Source organism: Tamandua tetradactyla, chromosome 4, assembly GCF_023851605.1.
Source record: "Tamandua tetradactyla isolate mTamTet1 chromosome 4, mTamTet1.pri, whole genome shotgun sequence".
In the NCBI taxonomy this organism is placed as follows: Eukaryota; Metazoa; Chordata; class Mammalia; order Pilosa; family Myrmecophagidae; genus Tamandua; species Tamandua tetradactyla.
The window spans coordinates 87,124,303-87,135,144 of record NC_135330.1 but is presented as its reverse complement, the minus strand read 5'-3'; the positions used below and the strand labels follow the sequence as shown (position 1 = coordinate 87,135,144).

The window sequence follows — 10,842 nt, the reverse complement described above, 5'->3', positions numbered from 1 at the left end:
TAGCAAAAGACATGAATATGTACATCAAAACAGCTCAAAGAATCACAAATAGAGTGAATAAAAAGCAAAATGTACCTAGTTACATATGAATCCAATGTCAAATATATAGGACATGGAGAGATCTGAAAGCACCAAAGGAAAAGCAATGTGTTATGTACAAGGAAGTCCCCAATAGATAGTGTGCCAATTTCTCATCAGAAACTATGCAATCAATTGAAGTACAAAAAAGTGGTGAAAGAAAACAAATGTCAGCCAAAAATTTTATATATGAATGGACTCTCTTTCAAAATTGTGGGGGACAATAAGATATCACCAAGTTAAAAAGAAAAGAGCAAAACAGAAGGAAAAATAAGGAAGTATAGGACTTAAATCATACATAAACTAACTAGACCTAACAGACATATAAAACACTGCATTAAAAAAAAACAGAGCATGCATTCTTCTCAAGTATAAATGGATCATTCTCCAAGACAGATAACAGTCTGGGTTACAAAACAAGTCTCAATAAATTTAAAAAATATAGAAATCATGCAATGTATATTCTCTGACCACAGTCAAATGAAGATAGAAATCAATAACTGGGGGAAGAATTGAAAGTCCACAAACATGGAAATTTCAAAATATACCCTTGAACTACCGATGGCTTAAAAAAGATTTCACAAGGAAAATTGGAAATTATCTTATGGTGAATAGAAATGAAAGCATAAAATACCAAATATATAAGTGCAGCAAAGAGAGTGATGAGAGGTAAATTTATAGCTCTAAATGCTTACATTTTAAAAAGACTTCAAACCACAGCTCTAATTTCTAAACTGGAAATACTAAAAAAGAACAAAGTAAACCCAAAACAAGCATAAGGAAGGATATAACAAGACTACAGTGGAGATAAAAGACATGGAATACAAAGAAACAAAAGAGAGAATGAACACCAAAAGATGTTCATGTTTACTGATCTTGAAAAGATCAGTAAAGTTGAAAAAATGGTAGCTACACTGACAAGAAAAAGAGAATAAAAATAACAAAAAAAAAAACAGAAGTGAAAAGGGGGCATTGCTACCAATCCCACTGAAATAAAAATGATTATAAGAGAATGTCATGAATGATTGTAGATCTACCTGCATTGACTCAAGAACAAGTAAAAGACCTAAAGAAACAATTCCCAATAAAGGGACTAAATTAGTCATCAAGAGGTCAGATTTATACCTGGTATGCAAGGTTGGTTGAACAAAGGAAAATCAATTAATATAATACACCCCATTAACAGTGAAGGACACAAACTGCTTGATCTCCTCAATTGATGCAGAATAAGCATTTGACAGAATACAGCATGCTTTCTTAATAAAACCACTTAGCACACTAGGGGTAGAAGGAAATTTCCTCAGAATGATAAGGGGTGTATATGAAAACCCCATATCCTAAGTAATGTTGCAAGATTGAAAACATTCCTACTAAGACCAGGAACAAGACAAGAGTACCCATTGTCACCAATGTTATTCAACATTATGCTGGAAGATCTTGCCAGAGCAATTAATCAAGAAAAATAAATAAATGCATTCAAATTGGAAAGGAAGAAATAAAACTTTATCCTTTCTTTATATTGATGATATGATCCCATATACATGAAGAATCCACAACAAAGCTACAAGGGAAAATAAATTAATTCAGCATACTGGCAGGGTACAAGCTCGACATCCCAAAATCAGTAGTATATCTATACACAAGCAGTGTACAATTCGAAGAAGAAATCCAGAAAAAGAACCACTCACAATAGCAAAGCAGTGTACAATTTGAAGAAGAAATCAAGAAAAAGAACCACTCACCATAGCAACTAAGGGGATCCAAAGGTCTAGCAATAAATATAAGCAAGGTTGTAAAGGACCCCTGCATAGAAAACTACAAAAAGTTGTTAAAAGAAATTTTGAAAACCTAAATAAATGGAAGGACATTCCATGCTCATGCATTGGAAGATTAAATATCATTAGTATGGCAATACTGCTAAAGCAATGTGTAGATTCACTGCAACCTCAATCAGAGTTCCTACTGTTTTCTGTGCAAGAATGGAAAAGCCAGCCACCAAATTTGTATGCAGCAGCAAGTGACCCTAAGTAACTAAAGCCATCTTGAAAAAGGAGAATGAGGTTGGGTGAATCTCACTTCTTCATCTTAAAACTTATCGCAAAGCAACAGTGATGAAAACAGCACCACTGTCCCTGGAGAGCCGCCGGCCCTAGGTCCATGGCCCACAAGGCAGCGACCACTGTCTGCCTGGGCGCCCCTTGCCGCACCGCACTTGTAGGTGAGTCTGGAGATCAAGGGTGGGGAAGTCAGCCCCCAGCCCCCAGCTGCAGCTCTGCAGGCGGCCAGCCCCTCTCCATGTTCCTCCCTCCCTGAGGGACTGCCCCACCCCCATGTCATGTGCATGCCTGGACGTTCTACCCCAGCAGCAGTTGCCACCCCGGGGAAGCCTCAGCACTATAGGATGCCCCATCTGGACCAGCCATCTCTGGTCCCAGTCCACCCACAGCCACTCCCAGGCCCACTCCACCAGCAGTAACAGCAGCAGCAACAGGAGCATCTCAGGGTGGGATCAGTGCAGTAAATGAATATCCGAGGACTGCCTGGCAGCACCACGGCCAAGGCATGGGGAAGGTGTGTCAGCTTTATGGAAAAATAGTCTTCACAAAGGCAATTTTGAAGAAAAAGAACACATGCAAAGGGTGGGCTCATAAAGTGTCTGCCCTTAAGGCTAGTGGGGTTCAAGCTCAAGTGGCAAAGCAACAGGATTATCACACACGCTCCTCTCCTTCACTTTGCCATGATTTTCCATTTATGTTAAAATCTCCTAAAAAAATTCACTGTAGCTCCTGCATCTCCACGTCCCTCAGCACAGTATAAACGGTCAGCAGACTGGGAAGAGCTTTGAGGGTTACTGTGAATGTTCAAGAGGGCAGCAGTCTGGCTAAAGGTTGGCCAAAGTGCATGGAGAGCATCTGTCTTCAGAGGACATGCTCTAATTTTGAAATAAAATACATAATTCACTTTGTCACTCTCAGTGCTGAAGATGAAAGACAAGTACTTTGCCTTTTCCCTCCTGCCACCACCACTGACCCCACCGCTAACAGTGAACTTTTGCTTCCAGATAGTGTGAAGAAAGCATCACACCTTATATTTCTATTGCACTACCATAGTGCCAAAATCGTCAGAGTAGGACACAAAGAAATCTAATAAATTAGCTAAATTTGGGAAGAGAGGTGGAGAGAAAAATATCACAGTTCCTAAAAATCTCTTAGCCTTCATCTACTCATCCCTCTCTCCCTCCCACCAAACCACTAGGCAGCCCCTAATCTTTATCCAGGCTGGTCCCAGATATTGAGGCTTTGGTTCCAGACTACTGCAATTCAGCAAGCTATGCAATAAACTGAATCCCACGTTGTTTTTGGTTTCCCAGTACATATAAAAGTTATGTTCACAATATGCTGTAGTATATTAAGTGCTCAACAGAATTATGCTATGAAAAGTGTGGACATACCTTAGTTAAAAAACAACGGAATAGGCACAGCTGTACTGTGCACCATGGTGGGGCCGGCACTGAGCTCAAAGGGAAGGCGGGCGGCGCCAGGGGCCTCAGGTGCAGCAGCGACCACCTTGGCAATAGGAAAGAATCCACACCAGCCGTGGGTCCAGCTGGACCTCAGCAGGGCATGAGGCACCTGCACCTTTCTCTGCGGGGTGTCTCCATAGAGACCATGACATCACAGATGTGGGGTTCCGCAGGGAGCTACAAGACCTAAGCCAGTTTCTTGGTCTCTCTGCTGCTAAGCCCCGTTTCTGCAGTGCTCACTGTTGTTCTACTGTCCTCTCAACCTCGCCATCCCCGGGGTGCATGTGCCCCCATCCAGCAGACATCTGGGCCAGATCCCAACAGGTACTGCTCCAAGGTCCCGCCTCCACCTCGTCTACCCCCCTTACTTGTCCCATTACCTGCTCTGTTCCAGGCTGGGACAAGGATCTGCAGAGCCTCACCATGGCCTCCAGAGCCAGAGGACAAGGAGGGGGTGGTGGCAAGATCCGGACATGGCATGGCCACCAGGGGCCAGTTAATCCTTACACGCAAGGGCGACAGGAGCATTGGGGTATCCTTAGCAAGCTTACTGAATCGATTAGGAATATTATGCCAGGATGGCTGCAGAGTTACTTCAATAGGAATGAAGATGTACACAGGTGCTCAGCAAACACAGGGGAGGTACCATGTGGGCAATAAAATAGAGAAGATGAGCATCTCATGCAGGCCACTGAGGAGAGCTCCAATACTAGTGATGGGAGGATCACTCCTGCACCAAAAGTCGATAAAACATAGGAACCCTCAACAACTAGAGCTGCTTCAAATTACACAGATAAGTCAATAAGTCCTCTTCATCAGCACCATCCAAGCTTCTCCATGTTGGAATCCCCTGCCTTACACCACCAGCCTTCCACATCATTGACATTGCCAACTGGCAGTTCGGGATTTTCCTTTGTAAAGGAATTTAAAGATTTTACCTCTCCACATGATGATAGCAGCTCAACTAACAGCGGTTTTCTTTCAAGAGTTTCTGATAAAGATATAGCTGCTCCAAAGAATATTTCAGTCCCACGTCTGTGGTCCAGAGAGGCTGAGCTCTCTCATGCACTCCCACAGTACACTGCCACCAGCTCAAAGAAACCAGCATTCGACTTGGCTGCCTTTGGAACACTTTCCTCTTCACTTGATATTTCTTCAAGCCTTAAAAAATATCAGCTTGGAGATTCTCCTTTTTACCCTGGAAAAGCAACATATGGTGGGGCAGAAGCTGCTGCAGAATGGTCTGAACTACGACGTACACCTTACCAAGCACCAGTTAGAAGAAAGATGAAGGCTAAGCAACTCAATGCACAATCTCCTGGTGTGATTAGTTTATCAACTCAGCGAATATTACAATCCTTAGAGAAGCTGTCCAGCCCTCAACAGGATGCAAAAAATTTCCTTTAGTTGTTTCTTCTCCTGTGAATCCTCTTGATAGAAGTGGTGTAGATTCCACAGATTTTCATGCCAAAAAGGTTAAGTGAACTCTCAGTATCCCCCTGTTCAGAGACTCTTGATCCCAAAGCCAGTTTCCATAGCAACAAATCATGCTGTGTATTTTAAACCATCCCTGACCCCATCTCATGAATTGAGAGAGACTAATCAAAGAATAGTTAATAAGTACCATACACAGTATGAAAAAAGTGAGACACCAGGACCAAATAGAGAACAAGAAAGTGACTTTCCAGATCCAAATTTCAGTCTGCCTTCAAGCAATGGATTATGTTCTGGAATAGGGAATGGAGGCTGCAAAATAAGAGGAGAGAGAATACACTTCACTGAATCTAAATTGCCAGTGGAGCAGGGCATGGAAGTACCAGTATTACCAAAAATCCCTCCACCAATCACCAGTTCTTCACTGACTGCCTGCAGTTTTAGTTCCTCTGTGATCACACCTTCCTGCCCATAACTCATCAGTCATTCACAATCATTAAGCAATAAGGTACAAATGACTTCTCCAAGCAGCAGTGACAGTCCTGTGTTTACATTTTGATCTCCAATTACAAAATTTACTGAGACATAGATACTAACTCCATCATCTGCTGGATTTCCATTTAATGTGCCTATTGAAATAACAGAACTTTCTTAGACCATTTGTTCTTCAGACCCAACGATAAGTACTTCAGCTTTAGATATCACCACTGTGAATATTCCAAGCTGTAAGAAGAAACCAGATGAAGATCCTGAGGGCACTTTTTGACATGCAAAATTTCTGGGGTAAAGAAGTGTGGTAGATGTTCGGAAAACCCCTGGTTTCATATCACTAAAGGCAGATTATTTGCTGCTTAGCCTACTATGACAAGCCAGGTAATTTATACAAAATCAGCAGTAAGTAGCTTTACTTCTAGTGTAATTGGACTTGGGGAAAGTTTAAAAGCTCAACCATCATGGCAGTGTGGTAAATGTCTACTCCAGAACAAAGTTAGAGATGAGATGTGCATGGCCTGTCAAGCTGCGAAGATGCCACCAAGAAGCGCTACTAAACACACTGGAATTGGCACACCAAATATAAATGGCAAACCAACTGTCTCTGCATCAGGGACAGGCTTTGGACACAAATTGAAGCCAGCAGTGGGAACTTGGGATTGTGAGACCAGCTCTGGGATGGACGTTGTTAACCCTGACCCTGATGCTGTTGTTACTGCAGTGACATCTGAGAACAAGAGCAGCTTCAGCTTCGGAACCATAGGAATTAAAAATGCCAAGCAATGTTTTCCTATGGAAATTTAGAACAAATCAAAGATGACAAATCTACAAAGTCAACATTCAATTTCAACATGACAAAACCATCTGAGACAGAATCAGAACAGTCAACAAAGGCTGCTTTTGCTTGTGGATCTCAAACCCATACTACAGCTGATCAAAGAAAAACAAAGCAAGTTTTTAATTTCTTAAACAACAGTTCCTCTAGTTCATGTACACTAGCCACTTCAGCTGGTTGTGGCATTTTGGTAGAACCATCTCTTCGTCCAATCCACCTGTGGCCACCTTTGTGTTTGGACAGGTAAACAATCCTGTGAGCAGCTCTGCCTTTGGGAACTCTGCTGAATCCAGCACATGTTAGTCTTTGCTATTTTCTCAAGATAGCTAACCAGCAACCACATCTAGCATTGGCAGAGCCCTCACCCCATTTGTCTTTGATCTGGAAGCCAGTAGTAATTACACTTCAATCTCTGGTTTCAACTTTGGAACTACAACCACATCTCGCTCTGCATGATCCTCCTTTGTATTTGGTACTGGACCTTCAACACTATCTGACAGCCCAGCATTGGGTGTTAAAATGACTCCAACATTTGGATAAAGTCAAAGTGCCAACCAACCTAATCCCCCAGGCTTTAGAACTGTATCATCTTCAATAATATTATTTTCAATGGATTCTTAGCCTGAACCACCACCTACTTTTGGTACAGTGTCAAGCAGTAACCAGCCTCCTGTGTTTGCATAACAGCCAGTCGGTCTGCATTTGACTCTGGAACAACTCTTAATTCCAGTTTGGCTTTCCAACTTAGCAGCAGAACAACAAATTTCAATTTAACAAACAATAATCCATCAGATGTGTTCACATTTGGTGCAAATCCTGCCACACATGTAGTTCCAGCCCAGCCTTCAGTCTCAGGAGGATTTCAATTTAACCAGTCTCCAGCAACATTTACAGTGGGATCAAATGGGAAATATGTGTTTTCCTTTTCTGGAACTTCAGTTTCTGTTCACAAGATAAACTGCTGTTAGATGCAGGAAATAAAGTCACAATGGTTTCTGCCCAGTAGTTTTACTAATAAGAACTGGTGCCCTGCATTTAGACAAGGGATTGTACTGTGTGCTGAAGTTATCTGAAGTAAGATCTGCCTAAGGACACCTTTAACTTTGGAATTTTCCTCCTTGCTCTTTCTTTATAGAAAACCCCAACTCCAACCCACCCCTTTAAATAATAGCCGGACTGATGACTGATTCTTCACAAAAATAATATATGATGCAGCAAATTACTCACAGATTTTACCTGGTCTGGCTGTACCCAGGAATAGAGCCTAGATATGAATATTCAACTTTGTATAGAACCTCTTTGTCTGAAACTTAGCATGCATTAATATGCATTTATGGAATTCTTTGAAGTTGTGGTTATATTTGAGGGGGGTTGTATATATTAGAGGGTGTTGAAATGAATGATTTCTATGCTAAGTTTGTGCTGTTGTATGTGTGAAGTGAGTGAGTTGGGTGCATTGAGCACTAAAATATTCTGATAGAAGAAGCCTGATTAACATTGGTCCATGAACAGGACTTGTTACATCTATCTAGTTCTCAGTTTAAAAATTATATGCTATTCCTGTATTTTCCTTCTTTTGATTATCACCTGCCTTGCCTTTTTCATTGTTTCATTATAAAATGTGTAAATACTATTTTGTTTCCATACTTTTTTGGCATAAAATAAATTGAGAACTTAAAATTTTAGTTTTGTGCTAGAAATTTTTTGTTGTTGTTTGTTTAGTCTTGTCCAGATCTTACTACGTAAATCTCATTATTCAAAGTTGCCTTAATCTATTTGGAAGTTTTCTTAAAAATTGATGATTGTTAAAGTGAATTTATTGACTTTTAGGATCCAGGTTTGTGGACCAAAATTAGAATTGTAAAAAGCATAAATCACATATTTTTATATTTACTGAAATGGACATGGTGACTTTTTAAAATATTTTTATTGACTAATTTTCATACACATACAGTGCACATTTGGTGTGCAATCAACAGCTCATCATATCGTCATACATTTGTGTATTCATCACCATGATCACTTTTTGAATATTTGCACTACTCCAGAAAAAGTAATAAAAAGAAATTAGAAAAAGCTTATAAATACCATACTCTTTAGCCCTTCTTCTCATTGACTGCAGGTAATTTTTTATACTATTTTTTTATTAATTAAAAAAATTAACTAACACAACTTTTAGAAATCATTCCATTCTACATATGCACTCAGTAATTCTTAATATCATCAAATAGATGTATGATCATCACTTCTTAGTACATTTGCATTGATTTAGAAAAAGAAATAGTAAGACAACAGAAAAAAAATAAAATGATAATATAGAGAAAAAAATAAAAATAAAAAATATATATATGTAAAACAAACAAACAAACAAACAAAAAACTATAGCTCAGATGCAGCTTCATTCAGTGTTTTAACATGATTACTTTACAATTAGGTATTATTTTGCTGTCCATTTTTGAGTTTTCGTATCTAGTCCTGTTGCACAGTCTGTATCCCTTCAGTTCCAATTACCCACTACCTTACCCTGTTTCTAAGTCCTGTTGGGCTCTGTTACCAACGACATATTCCAAGTTTATTCTCGAATGTCGGTTCACATCAATGGGACCATACAGTATTTGTCCTTTAGTTTTTGGCTAGACTCAATCAGCATAATGTTCTCTAGGTCCATTCATGTTATTACATGCTTCATAAGTTTATTCTTTCTTAAAGCTGCATAATATTCCATCATATGTATATACCACAGTTTGTTTAGCCACTCATCTGTTGATGGACATTTTGGTTATTTCCATCTCTTTGCAATTGTAAATAATACTGCTATAAACATTGGTGTGCAAATGTCCGTTTGTGCCTTTGCCCTTAGGTCCTTTGAGTAGATACCTAGCAATTGCATTGCTGGGTCGTATGGCAATTCTATATTCAGTTTTTTTGAGGAATCGCCAAACTGCCTTTCACAGTGGTTGCACCATTTGACATTCCCACCAACAGTGGATAAGTGTGCCTCTTTCTCCACATCCTCTCCAGCACTTGTCATTTTCTTTTTTGTTGATAATGGCCATTCTGGTGGGTATGAGATGACATCTCATTGTGGTTTTGATTTGCATTTCTCTAATGGCCAGGGACATTGAGCAACTCTTCATGTGCCTTTTGGCCATTTGTATTTCCTCTACTGAGAAGTGTCTGTTCAAGTCTTTTTCCCATTTTGTAATTGGATTGGCTGTATTTTTGTTGTTGAGTTGAACAATCTCTTTATAAATTCTGGATACTAGACCTTTATCTGATATGCTGTTTCCAAATATTGTCTCCCATTGTGTAGGCTGTCTTTCTACTTTCTTGATGAAGTTCTTTGATGCACAAAAGTGTTTAATTTTGAGGAGCTTCCATTTATTTATTTATTTATTTAGTGCTCTTGCTTTAGGTGTTAAGGACCATAAAACTGCATCCAATTGTAAGTTTCATAAGATATCTTCCTACATTTTCCTCTAACTGTTTTATGGTCTTAGACCTAATGTTTAGATCTTTGATCCATTTTGAGTTAACTTTTGTATAGGGTGTGAGATATGGATCCTCTTTCATTCTTTTGCATATGGCTATCCAGTTCTCTAGGCACCATTTATTGAAGAGACTGTTCTGTCCCAGGTGAGTTGGCTTGACTGCCTTATCAAAGATCAAATGTCCATACATGAGAGGGTCTATATTTGAGCACTCTATTCGATTCCATTGGTCGATATATCTATCTTTATGCCAATACCATGCTGTTTTGACCACTGTGGCACAATAATATGCCTTAACGTCCTGCAGCTTGAGACCTCCAGCTTCGTTTTTCTTCTGCAAGATACTTTTAGCAATTCGGGACACCCTGCCCTTCCAGATAAATTTGCTTATTGGTTTTTCTATTTCCAAAAAATAAGTTGTTGGGATTTTGATTGGTATTGCATTGAATCTGTAACTCAATTTAGGTAGGATTGACATGTTAACTATATTTAATCTTCCAATCCATGAACATAGTATGGCCTTCCATCTATTTAGGTCTTCTGTGATTTCTTTTAAAAATTTTTTGTAGTTTTCTTTGTATAGGTCTTTTGTCTCTTTAGTTAAATTTATTCCTAAGTACTTTATTCTTTTAGTTGCAATTGTAAATGGAATTCGTTTCTTGATTTCCCCCTCAGATTGTTCATTACTAGTGTATAGAAACACTACAGATTTTTGAATGTTGATCTTGTGACCTGTTAATTTGCTGTACACATTTATTAGCTGTAGTAGTTTTGTTGTGGATTTTTCTGGGTTTTCAACGTATAGTATCATATAGTCTGAAAACAGTGATAGTTTTAGTTCTTCTTTTCCAATTTTGATGACCTGTATTTCTTTTTCTTCTCTAATTGCTCTGACTAGAACCTCCAACACGATGTTGAATAATAGTGGTGATAATGGACATCCTTGTCTTGTTCCTGATCTTAGGGGGAAAGTTTTCAATTTTTCCCCA

The 10,842-nt window shown here is 39.3% G+C and overlaps 1 pseudogene; it reads left to right on the top strand.

The window, feature by feature from the left end:
- Positions 1 to 4,024: 4,024 nt before the first annotated feature.
- Positions 4,025 to 7,343, top strand: LOC143680341 (nuclear pore complex protein Nup153-like; annotated as a pseudogene).
- Positions 7,344 to 10,842: the final 3,499 nt, after the last annotated feature.